At 37.3% G+C, this 26,285-nt stretch overlaps 1 protein-coding gene across 2 annotated transcripts in view; it reads left to right on the forward strand.

Moving 5' to 3' along the window:
* Positions 1-26,285, forward strand: part of LOC122807814 (zinc finger protein 208-like) — a 218,458-nt gene that overhangs the window by 41,021 nt on the left and 151,152 nt on the right. The window contains exon 1 of one of the 2 annotated variants that reach the window (XM_044078898.1): positions 20,576-20,635. The exons of the other annotated variant lie outside the window; for it this stretch is intronic. The gene's annotated coding sequence lies outside the window, so the exon portion shown is untranslated. Of the gene's footprint in view, positions 1-20,575; positions 20,636-26,285 lie in introns of those variants that run through there. 2 annotated transcript variants of the gene reach the window in all.

Below are 26,285 nucleotides of genomic sequence, written 5' to 3' on the forward strand. Positions count from 1 at the left end.
GCAGAAATGTAGATTTTTTTTTTTAACTACATATACACGGAAGCGCTTTTCGATGTTAAGCGCTTTCGTGTATGTGTGTTCAGTGTTTTGTGATTCGGACACATGCTAGTCGAGCATGTGTCCTAGACCCATATATATATATATATATATATATATATATATATATATATATATATATATATATATATATATTGTACAGAGTAAAGGCGCCACTGTGAAATTCTTTTGCAATAATCCATATCTGAATGTGGATAATGCTTGGCTTTCCCATGGCTGGCATGGATTATTTTATGTATTTTACTTTATTTGAATTTTCTTACTGAGGTAGACCTGTATTACTAATGGACCATTTTAAGACCCAGCCCACATACAAAGAATTCAGGTACAAGCAAAAACAAAAGGAAACAAATAGGCCTAAAATGCAAATGGAGCAGTGAAATCAAATACAAAGTGCATGTGAAGTACCAGGTACTTTTTCCTAGGTGACAAAGCAAAAAAAAAAAGCTTGCCATGGTTAAATGAGCATTACCTACAACCAGACAAGAATTATTGCTATTACACAATGCTATAACTTAAAAAAAATAACCTTTTTAAATAACAGCTTACTCAAAGACCACTGTCTTGAAGCCAGGGACCTGAGTGTCTTGTAACTCATGTAGATTGCCGCTCATGCTCAAACTCGACTGCGTTCATGCAAGCAGCTGCTGCTGCTCCTTACCCGATCTCATTTTCAAGGTAAGTGGGGCAGCTATGGGGAGGGAATGTAAGAGCAGGTAGGAGTATAGATTAAGGCAGTAATCAGTAAGGGGATTTAGATTTAGGGAGCAGGAAGGGAGTTTTAAGTTTAAGGATCAGGAGGAGAGTTTTAGGTTTAGGCACTGGGAAGGGGTCTTTACGGTTAGGGAGTGGAAAGTGAGTTTTAGAGCGAGGGAAGGAAAGAGAGTGAGTGGGGGGGAGGGGAAGTTTACAGTTAGGGAGTTATCAGAGAATTTAAGTTTAAGGAGGGGGATTGGAGTTTTAAAGTGAGGATTCACGTTAGTAACTGGATGGAAATGTAAGGGTTAGAGTTAGAGTCCCAGAAACATTGGTAGAATTAGTGCAGGTTATGGACAATGATCCAATGACCCAACTACGAACAGTGTTTGATTTCATAGAGGGGTTTCCAGTGGGTGTGTCTGTGTATCAGGGTTCAGCTATGAGCCCACTGCTGTTCATACTGTTGATGGGCTATATCTGCAACCAAGTTGGAGGGGACAGATCAACAAAGTTGCTGTATGCAGATGATATACCATAATAGGCAGACTCTGAGCAAGAACTTCAGCAAAGGATAGAGAAATGGAATGCAAAACTGAAGGCACAGGGGATGAAAGTGAGTACAGATAAGACAGTTGCAGTGGCAGCAAATGGGGAAATTAGAAGAAGCTAAAAACTGAGATAGAAGGAAAAATAATGGAACAGGCTAACAGCTTCAAATATCTGGGAGGAGTCCCTGAGAAGAAGGGAATTCTGAATGAAGATGCCAAAGCTAGAATCAGAGGGGCTGCAGGTAGCTGGCAGAGAGTGTGAAGGGTGTCAGGGGTAGTGTGCGACAGAAGAATGCCAAAGAAATTGAAAAGCAAGGTGTACAAACCAGTGGTGCAGCTAGTACTATTGTATGGTACAGAAACCTGGATAGTAAAGGTAGAGCAGTTGAGGAAGATAGAGGTGACAGAAATGAAGTGCCTGAGCTGGGTGGTAGGATGCACACTGGGGGTCAGATGAAGAAATGAGGACGTCAGAGCAGAAGCCAAATCAGCTCCAATTGCAGAGAAGGTCAAAAAGAACAGATTATGGTGGTTTGGGCATTTTGCAGAAAATCAGAATGCAATCTGGTGAAGAAGATTTGGGTCAAACAGGAAGAAGGCAAGAGGAAACAAGGGCATCTAGCAAAGAGATGGCTGGGTTGTGTGAGAGAAGACCTGTGACAGTCAGAAATGAGTGTCAAAGAAGGTAGGAGTGGTGAATCCTATACCCAGCTAGTACATGTTTAATGTAACACTGAGGATGCATATACTGCTTTAACTCCAGAAATACAACTTGCTGGAGGACCTCCAGCAAGACATTGTGGGGTACTTAGTCACATGACTTCTTCAGAACTGCCAAGCATGTGCAGATGGTATTGTATGTGCAGGGATAAATTACTGAGCTATAAATTCATGACCAAAATCTGCACTGCTGTCCCTATTTAGAGTCTCAGTTATTGGATGAAGTGTCCATTCCAGCACCCTGACATAAGCTTTCTCAAGGTGGCTGAAAAGTAAGGTCACACTGTTATTGGAACACTCCCTGATGCCCCTCTCTTGAAAATGGAAACTGCTACCCCAGTTATCTAATCTAAGGATGCTGCTGCCTTATATGCTGAATTCAACCTATGAGTTAACATTACTCCAAAAATGCCCTCTGCATTCAGCATGTCTGGTTGGATTTCATCTATTCCCACAACTTTGCTAAACCAGTACTGGACAATTGCCAGTCTGATCATATGTTCCTCATGCCCTTTCTTGAGTTTTTATTGAGGGGGGCTTAAAATATGATATGACATGCATGTTTTATTGTATTTCCCATTGGGGAAAGGCTGATCATTAAAAACTCTATGGCTTTTACTGATTTTTTTTTCAGGAAAGGATATGCTAAATTTTTATTCCTTGAAGGGTTTTTATACAGTTGCACCCACTAGCTACTTAATCCAGTCCATATACCTCTCAACTGTCCGTATTTTCACAGAATGTCCAGATTTTTGCCTCTTATTTTGGTCTGTTCCTCATAATATTTGTGGTTTTATGGCAAATCATTGAGGGTATAAGTCATTAAGTAATACTAAATAATGGTAGACTTTTGAGTTTCAGACTTTATATCCTTCAGAAAATATATGATAATACAAAATCTGTCATTCTAGCAACCTTCTAAGTTTATAGGATCAATATTTAAAATCTGTGTCTATTGTTGGGCCTTTGTCCCCCCATTGTTTATGGCTTTGTCCAAATTTCTTGCATTGACAGGTTGAAAGGTACGAGTCCAGTACACTTTGCCTTTCTCTTCAGTTTTTGCTGTACAGTGTGCAACATAGAACATGATTCCTCATGTATCTCACAATGTACCTACATTTTGGACTTCCAAGATGGCTGCACATTGAATAACAGCTTGTTTCTAGCTCTCCCAGTGTGAAAACAGAAACTCAGCAGAGAAAGCCACTAGATTTGTGTTTAAGAGTAAATTTCATTAACTGGCTAATAAGTGTACTGCCTGGATGCCAGGGATAAAGAAATAGAGAAAACCTGGAAAAAAAATCAGCCACAACAAGTGAGGAAGAAACACTGACTGGGGAAAGTTCTGCAGCTGTTCAGCAAAAAGCAATGCAACCTTCAGAAGTGACTTCCAGTAACTTACAGGAAGATATAAGACAACTGCATACAGACCTGGTTAAAATAAACAAAGCACTGATGGAGTATATCAACACAAACAACAAAAGGCTGGAAAAAATGGAAGAAGCTTTAAACAGATATTCAGATGAGATGTTAAAGCTGCAAAATAAAGAGAAGGATGGCTGAATATGAGACTACTCAGAAAGAGATGTTTCAAAAAATCATAGAATTAGAGGACAGAGCACATAGGGAAAACCTGAGAGTTTCAGCTATACCAGAGAAGCTGGAAGGAACAGACTTCATTATTTTTTTGAAAGCACAAATAAGCAACTGGGACTGGTATTCCACATCAGTTGTTAGTTGAAAGGGCACATTGTGTGTATGCTGCAAATCTGGCTATAAGAAAGCAACCCAGACCTTTAATAGTAAAGATGCAATCCTACCAGCAGGAATTAATTCTAACAAAATTGTGGCAGAAGGACAAAGTACTAAAATTGGGAGATAGCAGAGTGTTTTTGGAGAATGATTACTTATTGTACACCAGACAGAAGAAGAGCAAATTTATTCCACAATTCAGGGAATATGGACATGCAGGTGTGAGATTCAAACTGCTGTACCCAGCTGTCTTCAAGGTATTCTTCCCTGGAGGGACAAAATCATTTTTTGATGAAGTACATGCTAAGTAAGAAACACAAAGGTTTGTCCAACAAAAAGTAAGCTGTTTAACAGATGGTGATTCTGCTTCTTGTTCTTCTGGTAATAATAAAGACCACAGAGAGACTGTACCTGTGAAACCTTTTTCATTGTTTTAATGGAAAATGTTGGAGAGAAGGAAGGGAGCACGAGAGTTGACTAGAAGAATCCAGAGTATGTTGGAAATGAAGCAGAAACAGTATTTTGGAGGTAAACAGTAATAAACCACTAACAATATGGGATTACAGTGCAATAACTATTTTTGTGAAATGTGACAGATAAGAAAATCTGGAAATATTAAACTTTCTCAGACTTTGTTGGACTTGTGGGGGACTCTAAAGCATATACCTTACTTCATGTCATTAATGTTCGGGAAAGTGCTTTGGGGAGGGCAAGAAGAGGGAGAAAGTTAACTGTAAGTAAAGATTGTTTTCCTGAAATTGTACCAATTTTGTGGCATATGATTTTCTTTACTTGCTATAAAGTAAAGTTTGTTCAGTTATTTTTAAGTGTAATGGGGACTGTAAACAGGTGCTGCTGTTCTTTTTTTTTTCTTTTCTTTTCTTTCTCCCTTCTCCCTCTCTTCTTGTTCAGTTTTATGAAATGTAGGCACTACAATGCATAAAAAAGCCTGGTTAAAATGCATGATAAAAGAGAGATTAATGTGCTTCTTCTCATTCTTACATGGGGAAATGACTGCATTAAAGACCTTAGACTGATTTATTAACATGTTTTAAGAGAAAGCAAGTAAATGAAAAAGAACATTGAATATTATGAGGCTTTTTTTCTAGCAAGTACATGTAAGCTCAGTAACAATTCTGCAACTGATCTTCAAGTTTCCATGGAAACAATCTGATAAAGAGAAACTGGCTGCCTGGTTCTCATGTCTTCATGGAGACAATCAGATAGAGAGAAAATGGCTGCAGTCTGGTGGACAGTGATTGGCTGAGGAAAAAAAAGAGAACTTGACAAAGAGATAATGTTCTCAGAAAGGATTCAGTTTTTTTTCCAAAGTAGATAATGTTCTCTGAAAGTATTCAGGAGCTTTCCTAAGGTAGTTAATGTTCTCTGAAAACATTCAAGGGTTTTCCCAGCTGGGAGACCAATAAAGACAAGACAAAACTAATCAGCACTTAGTAGAAGCACAGGCTGAGCCATGCATCGTAGCATGGATGGCCTTTCTTTTAGGTTAACTCAAGTCTATGAGTGTGGCTATCAGTTCGGGACTTTTGTTCCTATTAGGAGATTAAAACTTCAATATTTGATGGTGTAAATAGTTTTGTGTTAGTATTAAGTTAATAGGTTTTAGGGGGTATTGGGGTGTGTTTGTTTTTTTTTGGGGGGGCTTTCAATAAAACAAATTTTTTTATAACGTGACATAGGTTCAGAAAGATATGACAAGAAACAACTGTATAAAAGTTCAACCTGCCAAACAGTGTATGCATGTAACACAAAAGCCAAAACTAGACATTTGACAAAAAAGGTGTTATACATAAAAGGTGGGAATAATAAATTTTTAATACAATGATGCTTTCTCTAATGTCTTTAAATGTAAGTGGCCTCACAGATAAATACAAACAAGAAAGAGTAGTAAACTATATTAAAAATGTAGAGTGCAAATAGCTATGTTGCAAGAGACACAGAAAGAAATGAATATGTGAATTTGATAAAGAAAGGTTTTCAGGATGATTATTCAGCAGAATACCTGGGACAAAGGAAAAGAAGAGTACTTATATTAATTGCAAGAGGAGCTCCAGTAGTGATAGAAGAAGATAAAAAAGATGATAATGGCAGATTTGTAGTGGTAAGGGGCTGCTGGCAAGGGAGGAGGATTACACTGGCATGTATTTACATTCCACCTAAAACTGCTGTAATTGAGCTTAAGAAAATTATTGGAGAAATAATCAGCTTTCAGCAAGGAATATTACTTATAGGTGGAGACTGGAACTTGATTTTCAGCAGTGAGGATGTGTCTGGAGGGCCCAGAAGGGAAAATATAACAAAGGAGGGTAGATTTTTGAAGAAATTTATGAAAATTTTTGACATGAAAGATGTGAATTCAGTAATAGTACAGAGGCAATTTACATATTATTCCCCAAAATATAAAAACTGGACTCAGCTAGACAGATTTTACATTTCACAGGAATGCTTGCATTTAGTTGAAGGTCTTGATACCCACCCAATAAATATTTCAAATCATGGGCCGATGTTGTTGTGTCTTTCGGCTTTTCCCGGTTAGGGGTCACCACAGTGGAACTCTGGTCCGCTAATGATTGGCAGTAGATTTATATGTACTGAGTTGCCAGCCCTGATGCACAACCTTCAACGAAAGTACGCCCATTCATGCATGTCTCCACACAGAAGACGCTTTAGCTGAGAATCGAACAGGGCAATGTCTTACTGTGAGGCGACAACGCTACCGCAGCCCCACCAATAACTAAAATAAAAACACAGGGTAATGATATAAAAATGAGATATTGGCACTTTTCCACCTATCTGTTGGAAAGAGAGGAATTTAAGGAATGGGTAGTGGAGATTATTCAGGAGCTGTTAGAGAGGATAGAAATTTCTTCTGAAAATATAGGTAGGGAGTGGGATAAAATTAATGTGGAGTTTAAAAATAGGGTGGAAATAAAAGAAAGGGAGCTATGGTTCAGAAGTGACAATAATTATTTATACGGACTGACAAATGTGAAAGTATTGCAGAATAGAGGGAATCTCACAGAACAAGAAGAGGATCAACTGCAAAATGCTATGCAGAAAGTAAAGGATTACCTTGATAATGTGCACGAGCTGAGAAAGATCACTGCTAAGCAACTGTTTTTTGATAATAACACTAGAGCACAAAAACATTTAGCACAACGACTCAGGCAACATAAAGTAGAAAGGTCTGACACCATATTTAGGGAGCCTATAACAAAGAGGATAACAGGAGATCCATTAGAGGTATTAGAAATATTTTGGAAACTCTATAAGAGTCTCTATAAAGCAGAGAAATAAGAAAATCAAGAAAAGATACAATTGGAAATGTTTATGGAAGAATAAATATGCCAAGGTCAGAGGTAGATGAAGTTCAATTACTAACAGTTTGCATAGGAGGAGATGAGATAAAAGTTGTGATGTATAACTAATCTACAGGAAAGTCCACAGGAATATATGATTTTCCTGTGGAAGTTTCGAAGCTGGGAGGAAAAAAACTGATAAAAATCTGGAAGGTTTTGTTTAACAATATCTTAAGAGCAGGAGATGTACCACCATCCTGGAAGAAAGCAGTGATAGCTGTAATACCTAAAGAGGGCAAGGATACATCAGATCCAGCTTCTTACAGGCTGATTTCCATTCTAAACCATGATTATTAAGTGTTCATGTTTATAATAGCTAAAATAATGGCAAAGGTAATACCAAAACTGATAGATATGGATCAATGTGGTTCTGTGGAGGGGGGGGGGCAGGCATTTAGCAACACTAACAGAACAATTATTATCCAGAGGTAAGCAGAATGTAAGAAAATACCATTGTTATAGGTGGGTCTTGATGAGAGAAAGCATTTGACAGAGTAAGCTGGGACCTTGTGAACAGGGCAATGGAAGCATTTGCATTTTCCTGAAAAAAATTATAAGGTTGATTAGGAGATTATATGCGGGATTGGAGGTGAAAATGAAAGTGGGTGGGGTCCTCTGTGATAATTTCTGCTTGAGCAGATTAACCAGGCAGGGGTGTCCTCTTTCCCCTTTATTATTTGCATTATATTTAGAACCACTGACAACAGAAGTAAGAGACTCAGAAATTCAAGGATACAACTGGTATGGTAATCAAGAAAAGCTGTCTTTATTTGCAGATGATATTATTTTGTACCTGAAAAAAATAGAAAAAGACATTACAGTGTTGTGGAACATTTTGAGACAGTTTCAAATCTTTTTGGGATACACAATTAATGAAACTAAAACAAAGACAATAACCGTAAATTATGTACCCACACATGAACTGGTTCAGGAATACCCATATTTATGGGGACATGATAAAATGAAATATTTAGGAGTATGGATTACAAATGATTCTAGTGTGGCAGCTAAGGATATGTGAGAAGAGACTAAACAAAAGATAATACAAAAACTGAGAAAATGGAAGCTTTGTTGTATGGATATGCATAGTAAGATGCAAGCAGTTAACATGTTTTTAGTCCTTTTAGTGTTATACACAGGTCAGACATATTTTATCTACCAGAGGAGAAGTTGTGGGTAGCAATTAATAAAGAGCTGAAAGAAGTTATCTGGGAGAGGAAGACAGCAAGAGTCAAGTGGGATAAACTGATTCTTCCAGTAGAACAGGGCAGATTGGAATCACCAATCTGAAGGGGTATTTCATAGCTACACAGTTAAGACTCCTATACATAGCACAAGCAGAAAACTGTAATTCAAAGTGGAAAGGGGTGATGATGATTAAACATGGGGGAAGCTCAAGAAACAAGGAGAGACTGGGATTTTGGATGCAGGCCTTTAAGGAGAACAACAATAATCATGCAGAATATTGTATTCATAAAGTAGCAGAAAGTATTCTAAGAACTAAAGCAACACAGGAATGGAGAAAGGAGATTCTGCCAATAGGGATGACTGCAATTAGGGATACAGACAGTAGGCAAGAGGAGGCCGGAACTTATTGGAGGAGACTGGCAAAGGAAACAAGGTATTGGGAGCAATTAACTAGAGAGGGAAGTATGATACAATGGGAAGACGTCGATAATTTATTTGGACTGCAGGTTAGAGATTGCCTTCCATATTAGAGATTGATATCAGAGTACAGGCAAAGAGAAAGAATTAGGCGGGGTACTAAATGAAAGACCAGCACTGGTAGAGTTTTTAATAGAATCTAGAGCAGAAGCTGCCTTTAAAAAAAGTAACAATTAGCAGAGCATATAAAATATTGCATGATAGCTATAAGAATCAATCAGAGGAGGTTAGAAAGGGTTGGGAAGGGAGATTGGATAAGCAATTCACAAAGAAACAATAGGAAGATATATGTATGTCTCTTAAATATGCAACAAAATCTAGAAGATTTAGGATTTTGCCTGGAAGTGTTTACAGAGATATTTTTATACCCCAAGTAGACTCCAGAAAATTTTTCCTCAGTGAGTTGATGGACTTTAAGGATTCCCTGTGGAATGCACTGTCGGAGATGCTGGGTGGGCAGACTGGTCTGACGAGGGAGATGATTTTTCTGAGGTATGCCACAGAATTGGAGTTGCCTAGACATGTAAGGCCTTGCTGTGTCTAGTAATGGTGGCTGCCAAAAAAACAATTACTAGAAAATGGAAATCAAAGTCTAAACCAACTCTACTGGAAGTAGTGAATACAGTAACGGAGATAAAACAACTGGAACCGAGATCTTTAGAAAAGGGTAGGAGCAAACTACATAGGAAAAAATGGGAGTTGTGGGAACAATACATACAAGGGAGGTATCAGGCCTAAAAGGCAGCAGGACTTAAGTGAGCTATATAATGTTTGAGTGAGAAAGATTGGGTAGATCATAAGTGATGTATAATGTTTGCAACTGGGAGTGTGTCAGTATGGTTTGTGTTGTAAAATGCCTGCAACTAGGATTTTGTTGGTGTGATTTATTTTCATTTATATAAATGTATGCTTGCCTGTGTAATAAGGGATGGTTTAATGAAGATGGTTCTTGTTTTAACAAATGCATTAATTGAATAATTTATGTAGTATTCCTTAGGTTATATGATATATAGCAATACAATGTATGTGAAGTATAATATTTGTTATGTTAATATAGTTTGATTACTTTTATATGAATGAAAATTTGCCTACATCACAAGTGTTAATTCAATAAAGGTGTTTGAAAAAAAAAAGATGCACCTACGTTTTGACTTTGCTTTATCTAATCACACTGAATCTCATCTATGTGAGCTCTTGGAAAAAGTGTTTACAGAACTGCCAACCCCCCCCCCCCACAAACACACACACTATTTTATATGCATAGTCAGTGAAGGGGAGTAAGACTAGGTGTATCGGAGGTGGGTTCAAATTGTTTTATCATGGTGTGGATTGGAGGAGAAATGGCGTAGGGGTTATTCTGAAGGAACAGTATGCGAAGAGTGTTTTGGAGGTGAAAAGAGTGTCGGATAGAGTGATGTTTATGAAGATGGAAATTGATGGTGTAATGATGAATGTTGTTAGTGCATATGCTCCACAAGTTGGGTGTGCAATGGATGAGAAAGAAAAATTTTGGAGTGAATTGGATGAAGTGGTGATGACTGTACGCAAGGGTGAGAGAGTGGTGATTGGAGCAGATTTCAATGGGCATGTTGGTGAATGGAACAGAGGGGATGAGGAAGTGATGGGTAGGTATGGTGTTAAACAAAGGAATGCAGAAGGTCAGATGGTAGTGGATTTTGTGAAAAGGATGGACATGGCTGTGGTGAATACGTATTTTAACAAGGGGGAGGAGCATAGGGTGATATACAAGAGTGGAGGAAGATGCACACAGGTGGATTATATCTTATGTAGGAGGGCCAGTTTGAAGGAGATTGGAGACTGTAAAGTGGTGACCGGAGAAAGTGTAGTTAGGCAGCGTAGGATGGTGGTTTGTAGGATGATGTTGGTGATCAAGAAGAGGAGGAGGAGTGTGAGGACAGCACCAAGGATCAAATGGTGGAAATTGAAAAAGGGTACTTGTGAGGTGGAGTTCAGGGATGAGTTAAGACAGGCACTGGGTGGCAGTGAAGTGTTACCAAATAGCTGGGTAACTACAGCAGAGCTAGTAAGGGAGATGGCTAAAAAGGTGTTTGGTATCATATCGGGACAGAGGAAGGATGACAAGAAGACATGGTGGTGGAATGAGGAAGTACAGAAGAGTATACAGGCAAAGAGGTTGGCAAAGAAGAAGTGGGATTGTTAGAGAGATGAAGAAAGTAGACAGGAGTATAAGGAGATGAGGTGCATGGCAAAGAGAGAGGTGGTGAAGGCTAAGGATAAGGCATATGAAGAGTTGTATGAAAGGTTGGACACTAAGGAGGGAGAAAAGGACCTGTACCGATTGGCTAGACAGAGGGACCGAGCTAGGAAAGATGTGCAGCAGGTAAAGGTGATAAAGGATAATGAGGGAAACATACTCACAAGCGAGGAGAGTGTGTTGGGAAGATGGAAAGAGTACTTTGAGGGGTTGATGAATGAAGAGAATGAGAGGGAGAGAAGGTTGGATGATGTAGGGATAGTGAATCATGAATTACAATGGATTAGCAAGGAGGAAGTAAGGATAGCTATGAAGAGAATGAAGAATGGAAAGGCTGTTGGCCCGGATGGCATACCTGTGGAAGCATGGAGGTGTTTAGGTGAAATGGCAGTGGAGTTTTTAACCAGATTGTTTAATGAAATCTTAGAAAGTGAGAGGATGCCTGAGGAATGGAGAAAAAGTGTTTTGGTACCGATTTTTAAGAATAAGGGTGATGTGCAGAGCTGTAGTAACTACAGTGGGATTAAATTGATCAGTCACAGCATGAAGTTATGGGAAAGAGTAGTGGAAATTAGGTTAAGAAGGGACGTGATGATTAGTGAACAGCAGTATGGTTTCATGCTGGGAAAGAGCACTACAGATGCAATGTTTGCTCTGAGAGTGTTGATGGAGAAGTACAGAGAATGTCAGAAGGAGTTGCATTGTGTTTTTGTAGACTTAGAGAAAGCATATGACAGGGTGCCTAGAGAGGAGTTGTGGTATTGTATGAGGACGTCAGGAGTGTCAGAGAAGTATGTAAGAGTGGTACAAGATATGTACGAGGGTAGTGTGACAGCAGTGAGGTCTGCAGTGGGAGTGATGGATGCGTTTAAGGTGGAGGTGGGGTTACATCAAGGATCAGCTCTGAGCCCTTTCTTATTTGCAATGGTGATGGACAGGTTGACAGACGAGATCAAACAGGAGTCCCCAAGGACTATGATGTTTGCAGATGACATTGTGATCTGTAGTGAGAGTAGGGAACAGGTGGAGGAGACCCTGGAGAGATGGAGATATGCTCTAGAGAGAACAGGAATGAAGGTCAGCAGGACTAAGACAGAATATATGTGTGTGAATGAGAGGGAGGATAGAAGAATGGTGAGGATGCAAGGAGTAGAGGTGGTGAAGGTGGATGAGTTTAAATACTTGGGGTCAATAGTTCAGAGTGATGGTGAGTGTGGAAGAGAGGTGAGGAAGAGAGTACGGGCAGGATGGAGTGGGTGGAGAAGAGTGTCAGGAGTGATTTGTGACAGAGTACCTGTAAGAGTGAAAGGGAAGGTCTACAAGAGGGTAGTGAGACCAGCTATGTTATATGGGTTGGAGACAGTAGCACTGACAAAAAGGCAGGAGTTTGAGCTGGATGTGGCAGAGTTAAAGATGTTAAGATTTGCACTGGGTGTGACGAGGGTGGACAGGATTAGGAATAAGTATATTAGATGGTCAGCCCAGGTTGGAAGGTTTGGAGACAAAGCCAGAGAGGCAAGATTACGTTGGTTTGGACATGTGCTGAGGAGGGATGCTGAGTATATTGGGAAACAGATGCTAAGAATGAAGCTACCAGGTAACAGGAAAAGAGGAAGGCCTAAGATAAGGTTTATGGATGTGGTGAGAGAGGACATGCAGGTGGTTGGTGTGACAGAGCAAGATGCAGAGGACAGGAAGAAATGGAAACAGGTGATCCGCTGTGGCGACCCCTAACGGGAACAGCCGAAAGAAGATGATGAGTTAGTGAAGAAAAACCCTGCAAAGCAGTAGACAGAAGGAAAATGCAAACAAAAAATCTGCTTTGATGTGTAATTTATGTAATAAAGCAGACTCTCACTGTGAGGGTTAAAGCAGGCTGTACCAGCATATCTTAATAAGTATTAACTTGGTATGCTATACAGACACTCTTACTTTCTCTCCCCTTCTACAAGGCAAACTCTCTCCACGACTTACTTACTACCATCATTACTGTACGGTGCTCCACTACTAACAAACCTCTCTTCCACCATCTCTGCAAAACTAGAAATCTGTTACAACAAAATCTCTAGATTCGCTACTAAATCTAACCACTCCTCCAATCATTGTAGGTCTCTCCAAATGCTAAACTGGCTAGAGCTTCCCAACTACTTTGACTACCTCCAACTCACTACAGCCCACAAATTAATCTTTAAACCTACTGCATGCCCTGCTCTAGCAAATATCTTACCATCTTACACAACTCACAGACCCCTGAGATCTGCCCAACAAAATCTACTTTCTGTATACAAATCAAAACGTCCCGCTGGCCAATTTCTCCTATCCTTTTCCTTAGCCAAAAAATGTAACTCTCTCCCATCCTCGCTATGAATCTCTAAAAACTTTGAACACTTCATATCCCAGCTCCATTCCTACCTCTCCCATAATTGGAAATGTAATCGCACCCTACCTACTTAATCCTGCTAATGCCCCTATTCATGTACTTCCACATGTATCTCTACACCTTGCTGTTTTTCCTCTACAGCTTCCCCTCTCTGAATCTAACGTAATATAACATCAAAACCTTGAATGTATATAATGTAAATGCTGTACATAGCTTTGTAACTCTACTCTCTCTCCCTATCTGGAAATTTTCTCTTTCCTTTCTACCTACATATAAGGTTCATGCTAAGGGATACTGCTAACTAGCTACTATAATCATCCCTGACTTGTGTACTCCACTTTTGCTACTAAACAACTGCCTCTCTCTGCTTTCACCAGATTTATTTTTCTTCTAAACAACCACCTCCCTCTCTACTACTCAACTGCCCCTCTCTTCTTTCACCAGAATCTTTAATGTATACTTAGTACACATTGCAGTTTCCTCCTTTATTTCTTACACATACTACTAAACCTATACTTCTATCTTTCAAATATTCATTCTTTGCAACTACTAACAGAAGACTTACAATTTCATAGTTTTTAAATATTTGTCAGCTTATTCCACTGCTTCAATTCAACTTTATGCTGTGCAAATGGCTCTCTAAGCAACTACATATGTCATGAAGAGTATTCATTTTTTTCAATTGTATTTTGCTATATCTCAGTATATAATTCTACATTTGTTTTAAATAATCATAGGTTTGATTTTCTTGTATGTAATATGGAGATTTTCTCCCCGGGCCTCCACTGAAAACGGGCTCCTTGAGCCCAGTGGACCTCCACAGTTATCAAACTGGAAATAAATAAATAAATAAATAAATAATACAGATTATTTCTCCAGTACCACCCCAACAGCTTTATCTCATGAATATTAATTACTTCATCTGCATGGTGGGAAGACACATTTTAGAGATGGACAGGAAGTGAGTGGTTACTAAAGGAAATACTTGTTGGAGACAGCACTACTGTCACCGCAGCTTGTATATCTTTCCATAATTCATTTGGGGCTTATTTGCTTAACATTTGCTTGATTTGAGTGAATTCTTAAACAGTTTGCTTCTGGGCCTGGTGCCTAAAACAAAGGGATTATGAAAGTGGAGGTTCATAGATTAGTACTAGGCTAACTGCCCTTTTGGGTCATTTGAAGTCTAGCTAGTTATCCCATGTGAGAATCAAACCCTGTACCTTGTGTCTTTAAGGTAAACACCTTAACCATTATGTCATCTTCCCACCTTCTTTGATAATGAGAAAACATGGTTTCAAACAAAGACTTATGGGATTATGAATGGTGCAGTTTGCATTACTAGTAAAAAGCAGGAACATGAGATCTGTAAAATGCTGGTGTTGAATAATGTTCTGCAGGGAGTTGTGGGAGGAGATGTCTGTAAAAAATGCACTTGGGTCCTACAGTTCTGAACCTCTTATGTTTTTAACATGCTTGATGTGACATCTTGTATTTCTTTTTATTTTTTTGTGTACTTTCCAGTCATTTACTCTAGTACTTGTTTTAATTTTTGTGCTTCTGACCTGTTTGATATGAGATGTATGTATATATGTATGGTGTTTTTGTATAATTTTCAGTTATTTAATTGAATATTTTTTTTTTAATTTTTGTGTTTCAGACCTGTGTGGCCTGCGATACAAATTTTGTTACGTAATCTTCTAATTTGAAATTCTTGTGTTTCTGACCTGTTTGGTCTGAGGTATTGCATGATATTTACTTTTAGTAATTTAATCAGGTTAACTTTGCAGTGGCTGAAATGAGTCCTGAATGGATTAGTCCATTATCTTTGTAAAAGATATTAAATGAATTGATAAATTCATATATAAATAAGGGTACTATCTCACATGGACTTGATTGCAGATAAAGAAGGTATGCAAACTGTATAATGTGCAGTTGATTACAGTTACCTTTAAAGGTGGTAGATTATAGTCCACACAGAGGAATAACTAAACAGTGTTTACTAACATGTTAGTATTATTTTTAATAATCACCTTGGCTATTTATTCTGTTCTATTTTATTTGTTTGTTAACCGAGAAAGTGGACTGATCTAAAGAAGACCCATTTCATCCATTGCCTGGGAGTTACAGAACACATTTTACGAGTACAGAACCCATTTCACATGAGCATAGACATTAGTAAGTACAGATGAAAGTAAAACAGTACACACTTCTATTGTATTTACAATAGAAGAAACAATTTTAATATATTCAGAGTACAATAGTACATAGTAATTCATAAAAGCTATTGACTTTGACTCTATGTACATGTTTACAAAGCATGAACATGAAGTTAGTTGTTCTGCTTGAGAGAGGGTTAAGTGAACAGTGTGTTAAAGGGTTAGGGGTTTGATTAGTTCATTGGTGCTCGAGAGAGAAATTAGAATGGATTTCCAGGATTAATTGTGGTGAATAAATTGTGTTAGTTGTATTGGAACAGAGTGATCTCTATTTGCTTTATATTACCTGAAGGATTATTGAAAGTTAAGTTCCAAGCTATGAGGGCTGTGGTACCTGATACAAGGCAAAACAGGCTTAAAACAACAAAATTACATAAATGTAGTACACTAGTTTATAGGGAAAGTTATGTGAGGTGAGTATGCATGCATATTCATTACATGTATGACAGTCCATCAGTTTAAGTCACAGTGATAAAGCTATAAGAGGACAGATGTCTGTAATGGTAAACTTATGAATGTTTTAGCGAGACACATGTACATGATTTAGGATCTGCTCATGGTTTTAATTTTTTTTTGTTTTAGAAGTTGTTAGTGAAAATATAAGAGGTGGTGATATAAAAAATAAAATTGAGTGTCTAGAATTAAAACGGATCGTTTGTCTGCAAGCTGACAAGCCTCCTGGCTTGTTTTGTTTATTAAGCTGATACTTAAGGCACATGGTCTAAGGCATTGATTTGATTTGCTACTGTTTTATGAATGGAGCAGCTTTTTCTGAATGAACTTTGCACATGTGATTATACCGATGTATGCTAATTGGTTACCATACATTTTTATAGATGCTGGTCTTATATGATGTTTTATTGGTCTGATGAGGTGTTCCTTTTAACTGCAAAAACGCTTACCCTGCTTTTATTGTTTCATTAAAGTGCCATTTATATATTTTAGCTTAGGTTTTTGGTTCTTTAGTTATTATTAGTTCATATAGCATTTCTGTCATGGTGTATAGAGTGGCTGCTGTGTTACGTTTTAAGTATGTACTGGTACCATCAGGAGGAGATGCAGGTTTCTAGCATTCTGGAATTCTATATCTTTCATTATGCTTGTCCAGTAGCCTTACTTTAATTGTCTCCATTGCCAAGTGACCCTCTAAGATGTGACTGTGGGATAGTATTACTAGTTTTGTATAAGGTTTTTACACTAGCAGTTAACGTAGATTTTTATTGTTTTCTTTACTTTACATAAGAGGTTATTTTTAATTAAAAAGAGGAAAAATAAGTAAATGGGAACAATTTAACTATATTCCCCTATAGCCTTGCTTATAGTCTTTCTAGCCCTGCAAAAAGCAGCATTTTTCACATTTTCCTTTTTTATGTTTATATGGCTTACCTCTAAGTCTGCTAACTTAGGGTTAGTTTATTCAATAATTCATCTCAGGTGTGGAGGATATAGCATCACTCCCCCAAAACACCAGCACTGCATTTTTCTATTACCTCCCCCACAAAGGGCGTCTGTAAGAAAACTCACCCTCTGCTTTTAGTACAAGCTTCTGGAGTTCTGTTTTCTTTTAGGTTGCTCTTCCTTTGTCTAAGTATGAGAAACCCCACCATCTTGTGTCGCTCTCCCTGTAAAAAGAGTGTCTCATAAATAAATTACCTTCAGTTTTACTCCTTTCCTTACTTATGGATACCTGTTGTTTAGAGTCTGCTTTTATCATCCTTGGTAGTAGTAGAAACAGACTCATAACTCTTAAAAGCACTTCGTGCAACTACTCCATGCTGACCAACAGTTGTAATATGTTCTAGTTTAAAAGCTGAGTAATAGCAGCTTTATAAAAAAACACACACACACTTGAAATCATTTTGCAAAGATGAGCGTTTTCATTCAAAATTTTAACAAACTTTTTCAGAGCTATACAGTTACCAAATACTTTGAAACTTTAAATTAATTAATTGACCACATGATCCACAAGTACAGACATTAAAAAGACACACATAAAAATACACACTTATAAAACAAATAAAGATTTTGTGATTTTAATAAACACTTTATATTTATACTTTCATTTAATCCAGGATTTTTATTTGCATTTAATAAAAGCTGCCAATTAACTTCCTTGACTTCTAACCTATTATTTAAATATACAGAATACATTTCTTGGGATATATGATCCAGGAGAAAAGAAATTTTCCGGAATCCTAAACAAGATAAGGTACATTTTTTAAGACATTTGTTACATCCTTAGTTTTAATTACAAGTACATGTTCCTATATATGCTTTGACAGGTTTCTTGTGGTTTTACCTACATAGAAACTGTTGTATTATCTCCCAGTAGCCCAATTTTGTCAGTGTCCTAAAATGATATTTAAACATTCAGTTACATATCTGCAGTACTTGTAGCTGTCACAAACCAGACACTGTCACTATGTCCTCTTTCATTGAATACATTTTTAGGGTAAGGCACTTCATTATCAAACCTAGTGTTACAGCTTGTTAATCTACTTAGGTGAACAAGCTGTCCTTTTGTAACATTTCTTGTCATGAAGATAGGGTATTGTCTTTTTGCATTTAAGTTTGTTTGTGTCTTTCGGATTTTCCCGGTTAGGGGTCGCCACAGCGGAACTCCGGTCCACTAATGATTGGCAGTAGAGTTGTACGTGCTGGCTTGCCGGGCCTAACGCACAACCTTCAACGAAGGAACGCCCGTTCGTGAATGTCGCCACACAGAAGATGCTCTAACTGAGGATCGAACGGGCAACGTCTAACTGTGAGGCGACAATGCTACCGCAGCACCACCACCGCAGTTTAAGTAGTTAACAAAATACTTTTTTCTGTATATACTGTACAACTACTAAAACAACATTGCCTTACATTCATTTGTAACTCATTTTCCAGGAATTTCCTAGTAAAAATGAGAAAGTTTGTACTTTTATTTAGGTCAACAACAAAGCTGTGTAGATCTGCTGTACTTCCTTTCCATATAAAAAACAAGTTATCAGTATAACACCTGTAGAAAGCTATTTTGCTGAATAAACCATGTGTTCATAATACTGTATGCTCCCACAAACTCATTACTATGTCAGCGATGGAAGGTGCAGTCATCTCACCCATTGCAACACCCCGGTTTTGCTTACAATATTTGATGTTAAACACAAAGAAGTTATTTTGTAAAACTAATTCTGTAAGTGTACAAAGTAAATTAGTATATCATCCAAAATGTCTGAATTTTCGTCAGTAATCTCTATGTAATCAATACCTATATCTTGTATAATACTAGTGTAAAGTGAAACTATATCTAGTGTGACCATAATGTTCCCTTCACCAGTAAGAATTTATTGTAATAAATCTAACAAAGTCCATGAATCTTTTAGAAAAAAACTTGATTTTTGTACAATAGGATTCAAAATTGAGTCTAGAAAAACAGAAATAGCTTCTGTTTTACTAAACTTTGCAGCTATAATTTTCCGGAAAGTTAATGACTCCATATCTGTAAGGCCTTTGTGCACTTTAGGAATCCCAAACAAACGTGACATGATTGGGAATTCTATTTTCATAAATTATTTATTATTTATTTATTTATTTATTTACATTTGTTGATCGGGAGTGTCCGACTGAAAGTAGGTCCATTTTCAGCGGAGGCCCGGGTAGAAAAGCTCCACAGTTAAAATAAACAGACAGTAGTAAAATTGGATTACATAGCGATTAACAGTTTGATTAACATAGCAATTAATTACAAACATATTTACAGGATGAAGAACATAGTACATCAGTAGACAACTAGAATCTTTATCTGCGAAGTACATAACAGACATTAACAATTGTTACAATAAGAAGTTCCTGCTGTTTAATAAGTAGTTAGGCTTATGAGCATCTGAGCTTGCTATAATCAAGGTAGTTAGTGGGGTGGGAAGAAAGGTAGTGGTTGGATGGGGTGGGTGATATTAGAGTGGGAGTTGCAAGGACATAGCCAGCATGTTTTTAGGTGTGCTTTTAGTAAAGTTTTGAAGTGGGTGCATGATGGTACGGAGGTAATTGTGTGTGGGAGGGAGTTCCATAATTTGGCTATGGCGCAAGAGAATAGTGCTTCACCAGCAGAGTTACTGGCTTTAGTGATCTGCAAGTGATTTTTGTTGCTGGATCTTAGTGGTCTGGTGGTGCGATAGGGTTGGAGTAGATCCTCGAGGGATGGGACATTTAGTGGATGGTTTACTAGTTTATGGTCGAGTGATAGCTGATACCATTGAAGGAGGTGAGGGAGTTCAAGCCAGCCCAGTTCAGCAAGTGAGAGACAGTGGTGACTATGGTAGGATGCCCCTGTGGCGAATTTGGCGATTTTGTTGTAGCAGGTCTCTAGCTTGTTTAGATCGCATTGCCTTAGGTTGGTATATATTGGAGAGGCATAAAGTAGGGTGGAGATAAGGTGCGAATTTGCGATTGAAATCTTTGCTGCTTTGGTGAGAAGTTGCTTATTTCTGTATAACGCTCCTAGTTTTTTGTGGACTTTTTTATCGTCATGGATATGTGAATGTCATATTTTAGTTTATTGTCTATTTCCACTCCTAGCAATTTGGTGTGTTCAGTTGGGTATATAGTGGGTTGTCTTTTGCTGTGATGTTAAAGTGAAATTCGTACAATGTAAAGCCTATTTGTCCCTGATGCACTAGTTCTAATAACAGAAGGTCAGTTTTCCTAAAACGTTCATTACTACTGCTAACTGAAACATTTTCATAGCCATTTTTGTCATTTAAAATGTCACTTATTGTTGTTGTAATCTTCCACATTCACCATGACTGTTGCACAACCTTTATCTGTTCTCATAATACGTACATTCAATTTTTTTCTGAGTTCTACCAGTGCTTGTCTTTCTTCCTTACTTAAATTATAAAACCTTTCCTGTAAAGCATCTCTAATAATCTCCCTTATTTCTTGTTCACATGTAGCAGAAAAAAACATGCAATGTATGGTGCAGTGCTGGATTGAAGGTACTTCTTTTTCTAAAATAATTCACTGAAAAAAATCACAAAACTGTTTAACATTGTTTAATATAAAATGTAAATTAAGTTCTCTGACATACTGTTTAAGATCTTTCAAAACTGTTGTAATATTTGTTCTATTAGGTATAAGTGAAAAACCCTTTTTAACACATTAATATGTTGTTCATTTAATCAAAGCTACTTAAATTAATCACAGTGCAACCATTTCCGGGGCTTTCTTGCCTTTCACTCTCCTCTTCCCTTTTCTCTGCCCTTGTGAACTGAGTGAGAAGGGGACACAGAGGCAGTAAATGCTGTAAAATCAGAGCTGGTACCTTCCAGTGGATCATTGGTATCTCCATAAATTGTGTTACTTTCTGAACTCATGTTGTTTGGACAGTTACTTTCAACAGAAACAACATCTAAACTGTTGGTTACAACTTCTGAAGGACTATTATAATTAAAAGTCTTCTGTACTGAACTTCTTTACTAATTGGATATGCTGAGTCAATGGGATACATTCCAGCTTCCATTACAAGTTTTTTTTTTCTTTTTCTTGTAAATAACTGTTGCTGCATGTCTCTCAACCTTCACAGAGATACCATTATATAATTGCAAGCTAAAAAACTAACTAATGTCTTTAGGCTTTTCCCAGTTAGGGGTCGCCACAGCAGAACTCCGGTCTGCTAATGATTGGCAATGGATTTTTACAGTGCCGAGTTGCCAGCCCGATGCCTAGCCTTCAAAGAAGGCACATCCATTCACACACGCACCTACCTGCATGTCTTTATACATGACTCAACCATGGGGAGGACATTCAGACTCCACACAGAAGGCACTCCAGCTGAGAATCGAATGGGAGAACCTCTTGCTGTGAGGCGACAACGCTAACCGCTGCACCACTGCAGCTTCCCCATTATATAATTGCAAACAACCTTTAGAAATACAGTACTCTAAATATTGTATCTCCAGTTCTATTGATTTTGCTTTTAAAATGTCTTTTTCTAAGTTAAAAATTCTACACTGAACCATGGTAGCTTTTGATTCAGTGTTAACAGTACCTTAATTAGTTGTCATTCCATTTGTTGCAGTAGTCTGAAACTTTAGAGCATTTCTTCTTCCTATATCATTAGATTCAGAGGAGACTGGAAAATAATATTAAGAGATAAAGAACTATCATGTGTTATTGGTATACAACCAAAGTTCAATTTTAAGAATAATTACAATTGTAAAACTTTATTTGAAAAAAGCCAGGTTGAAAAAAGTATAGAAAATAAAAATAAAAGTGGTACGTGTAAATGTAACAGCTGCCAAGTACTGCAGATATGTAACTGAATGTTCAAATATGATTTTAGGAGACTGACAAATTTGGGCTGCTAGGAGATATACATGTAATTCCTGTATGGTAGCATATTTAGCCAAGTGTGAATCATGTGACAGTTTCTATGTAGGCAAAATTACAAGAAAACTGTCAAAGCGTATATACGAAGATATACTTGCAATTTAACATAAGGGTGTAACAAATTCCTTAGCAAAACGTACCTTATCTTGTTTAGAATTCTGAAAATTTTCCTTTTTTTTTGTCCTGGATCATATATCCAAAAAAATGTATTCTGGAGAATTAGCAGCTTTTATGAAATGCAAGTAAAAACCGTGGATTAAATGAAAGTATAAATATAAAGTATAACAAAAGACAAACCAAATGGCTCAAAAACTTGTAAATAGTAATAAAAATAAAAAAGTGAGCCACCAAGGCAGTATTTGCATGAAACACAACTTTATTTAACATTAAATACTGTCAAAATAAAACCAACTAAGAGCTTTCACCAAGAAACATGAATTGGCTTCATCAGGGTCACTCAGTTGTGATGCAACTTCCTTTATATACTCTAATTACTTAAGCAATTATTCATGATTTTGCTTGCATCAGTGAAATTACCCTGACTAAACTTAAAGGTATACTTCCCCTGAATATGTCATATACAGAATAACATGCTGTAAATAAACTACAATAATCGGTACGTGTAAGATGTTAGTATTAATACTAATAATGAACATAACAGTATAAAATATAGTTAAAAAATAAACTTAAAAATACAAAACATAGTTGATCTGTTAATTGCAGTCAGATAAGTGTTTTCACTCAGAAATTCTTAGTAATTATGGAAACCTTGCTGGTTCAACTTAACCAGTCTATTCAGACTAGCTTCTGTAGTGATGGAAGGAAGATTGACAAAGAGTACCTACCAATAACCTGACTGACTCACAAGCTGAACTGTTTATTCTGCATTCCAAAGTGGCCCAGGAATCAATGAGGACCATCCCAGCGACCGTGAGGCCAGATAGAGTTAATACAGACCTGAATGAATGGTTTACAGTGTTTGAAACAGATTTTTTCAATGAAAACGCTATTCCCAATCAAGAAATGTCATTAAAATGCAGTTAAGGACCTTTGAATTTTACTTTGTAGAAAGTACAGAACACTTAACTAGACAACGCATTTTTAAACAAATGAGTTGCTCTCAAACAAGTTCCCAAAGGCTTATGAGTCTGGAAACAGCCTTTGGGGATTGAGGAGGGGTCCTCTGCTTTTCGAGAACTTGTGGCTTTATTTGACAAGACATGTTTTGAAGTGATGGACATCATTATCAGAGACAACAACAGTAAGTTGGCTCTTTTGCAAAATGGGATTTCAGTTTTAAATCAAAGTATTATTTCAGATTTACTTTTTGAGCAATACAAATTTAAGTATGAGAATGTTCTTAAAGACATTAATAACTTTGTAAAAGAGAACAGTTTGAGAAAGCAACGTAAGCTTGACAGAGACAGGGCTGATTATTCAAATAATCAAGTATATGTATGGAGAAAACAGCCCCAGAGAAATGTGTATGAATATAGCCCTCAAAATAATGAAAATATTCAGAACAACAGTTCTGACAGTGAAAGGGGGTTTAACAACACCAGGAGGAATAATGATTATTCTTTTAAGGAGGGTCAACAACTAAGGAGGTCCAAGAGACTGAAAAATCAAGGGAAACGGACCCCCTGGGGCAGGCAGAACTACAATGTTCAGAGCAGCAGGAACAGCAACTACTTCAACAGGGGACAACAGCAGGGCTGGAGGAGAGACTTCCATTGACTGAGCTATTTAACACAACTGCCTTGTTGGACCAAGATTCATTAAATGCAGTTGAAAATGATTGCTCTGAAGTTGTAATGGAGTGTAATATTTTGGAAAGCGATGTTTTTTATATTTACAATTACAGTGATGTCATTGTTAGTGAAGGACATTTTAACTTGTTTAAAAAAAGGATATTTTTTGCACCTAACTAGAAGACTGACATTGCAAATGTTTTGATTAACTTAAAACTGTATACTAGAAAATTGAATCTCAGTTTATATTTCAAAAACAGTAATGTAGGCTTGGACAAGAACTTGGTGGCCAAACGAAAGAGCACATTCATCCCCCCAGTCACCCACTTATATTGTCCTTTGAGAAATTATGTGAACAAGAATTTAGAAAAATAGTCAAAGAGACCAAATATAACACTAACAATCTTACGAGAGATGAAGCCACTATTTTGAATGAATTGGCAGGAAACAAGATGCATCATGTAATGAAACCAGACAGGGGTGGGGCGGGGGTAGTCATTATGTCTCACATAGATTACAGTTCCAAAATGTTTGAAATATTGAATGATACCACAACTTATAGTAGGACTTCAAGAAATGCTGTTAATAGAGCTTATGCCAGGATTGATATTTTTATTTATTTGATGCTCTATTTTAAAATGAAGTAGAAAGTGTGGACATAAAATATTTAACAGTTGAGAAACTAAGGACACCAGTAATCTTTGGAATACCAAAGATTCATAAAAATGTGCACAACCCCCCCCCCCCCCCTTTTTAGGCCGATAGTAGCAGCCCGAGGTTCTAAAACTGAACCAGTAGCAGCATATATAGATAAATGGCTAAGTTTAGTAGTAAGTGAGGCATGACATATACTCAAAGACTCATGGCACTGTTTGGAATTATTAAGACAAATAAATACAGAGAGCTTGGATTTGTGTTTCCTAACTGTGGTCGTGGTTAACTTGTTCTCAGTAATCCCTCATAATGAAAGGTTAGATTTCTTCAGGGAATGTTTGATGGGTAGCAAATCAATAGATCAATCCAAGGTCAATTTATTAGTTGGACTCATGGAAGTGGTCTTGACTAACAACTTTATGACTTTTGAAGGTGAATTCTATCATCAGGAAGCAGGAGTGGCTATGGAGGCCAAATGTGCCCCTAGCTTTGTCAATCTGGTTCTCCTAGAATGGGAGAGAAAGTATATTTTTTTGTCTGCCTTTATGGCTAATTTATTGTTGTATGTGAGGTTTCTTGATGACATACTAATTTTATGGCGAAGAGAGGAACATGTGATGAATGACTTTGTAAAATACATCAACTGCACAACCACTTTCCTTGAGTTCACATATAAATGGCACTGTGATAAGATAGAATTTTTAGATATTGAGTTGACTAAGGACATTGCTGGGGACACCTAGGCCAGTAGTATCCAAAGAAGGGAAACATATTCTAATATGTTATTGTACTATAACAGTTGCCACCCCTTCCATCAGAGGAAGGGTATAATAAAAGGCCAAATGGTTAGGTTATCAAGGCTTATTAGTAGTGACGAAACATTTAAAAAAGACATCTATACATTAATTGGAATGTTCCGAAACAGAGGCTACCCTTAAGTCTTTTGCTGAAAATGAAGAGAGAAGTTATGCTTAAAAGAAATACATTTAAGCCTATTTTAAAAGCAGGTCTAAATACTAATAGAACCAACACGGCCAACCTAGACACCAGTGTTCTGGTATGACAATACAATACAGAAACATCAAACTTGTTATCAAGTGTTAATAATATATGGGAAACTCACTTTGACAATGAAATGAAGGAAACGTTGGGGCATATACCTAAGGTTGTGTACAGTAGAGGGTGTTAATATAAAGAATATTCTTGAAAGTGTCAACAGAAAACAAGACAAGCACAGGTCACTGACGTACAAATGTGGTGCTTGCAAGACCTGTAAAAATATACATGATGGTATGAATGTCTTTAGAGGAAGTTTTGAACATACTATAGGATGCCTGGGCAGGTGCAACTGTAATACCACTATGGCGGTTTATTTAGCTACATGCTTATCATGCCCTGGTTCTACATAGGCAAAACCAAAAGAAGGCTACGAGATCGTATTACTGAGCACCTTAGAGACATTAAAAATAAAAAAATGAACAATGCTTTATATGTTCACACTCTAGAATGTCCCAGTTATGAGATTTTTATTTTTTGTCATTGACAAAGTGCAGAGTGACTGTAGGGGTGGGGATGATGAATTAGAATTAGAAGCCACAGAAACTAAATGGCAAATGAGATTAAATGCTTGTTGCAAGCCAGGTTCAAATGATTATTGTTCAACAGCTCCCTTCTTGAAGCAAAGGGCAGCAGAGGTTTAATTTTAAGTGTACTGTGAAAACATCTGACTGCAACTAACAGATCAACTATGTTTTGCATTTTTAAGTTTATTTTTTAACTATGTTTTACACTATTATGTTCATTATTAGTATTAACACTAATATTTTTATCTTAAATGTACCGATTATTGTGG

This window comes from Protopterus annectens, chromosome 7.part1 (assembly GCF_019279795.1).
Source record: "Protopterus annectens isolate FY-2018-M chromosome 7.part1, PAN1.0, whole genome shotgun sequence".
Taxonomy (NCBI): Eukaryota; Metazoa; Chordata; order Ceratodontiformes; family Protopteridae; genus Protopterus; species Protopterus annectens.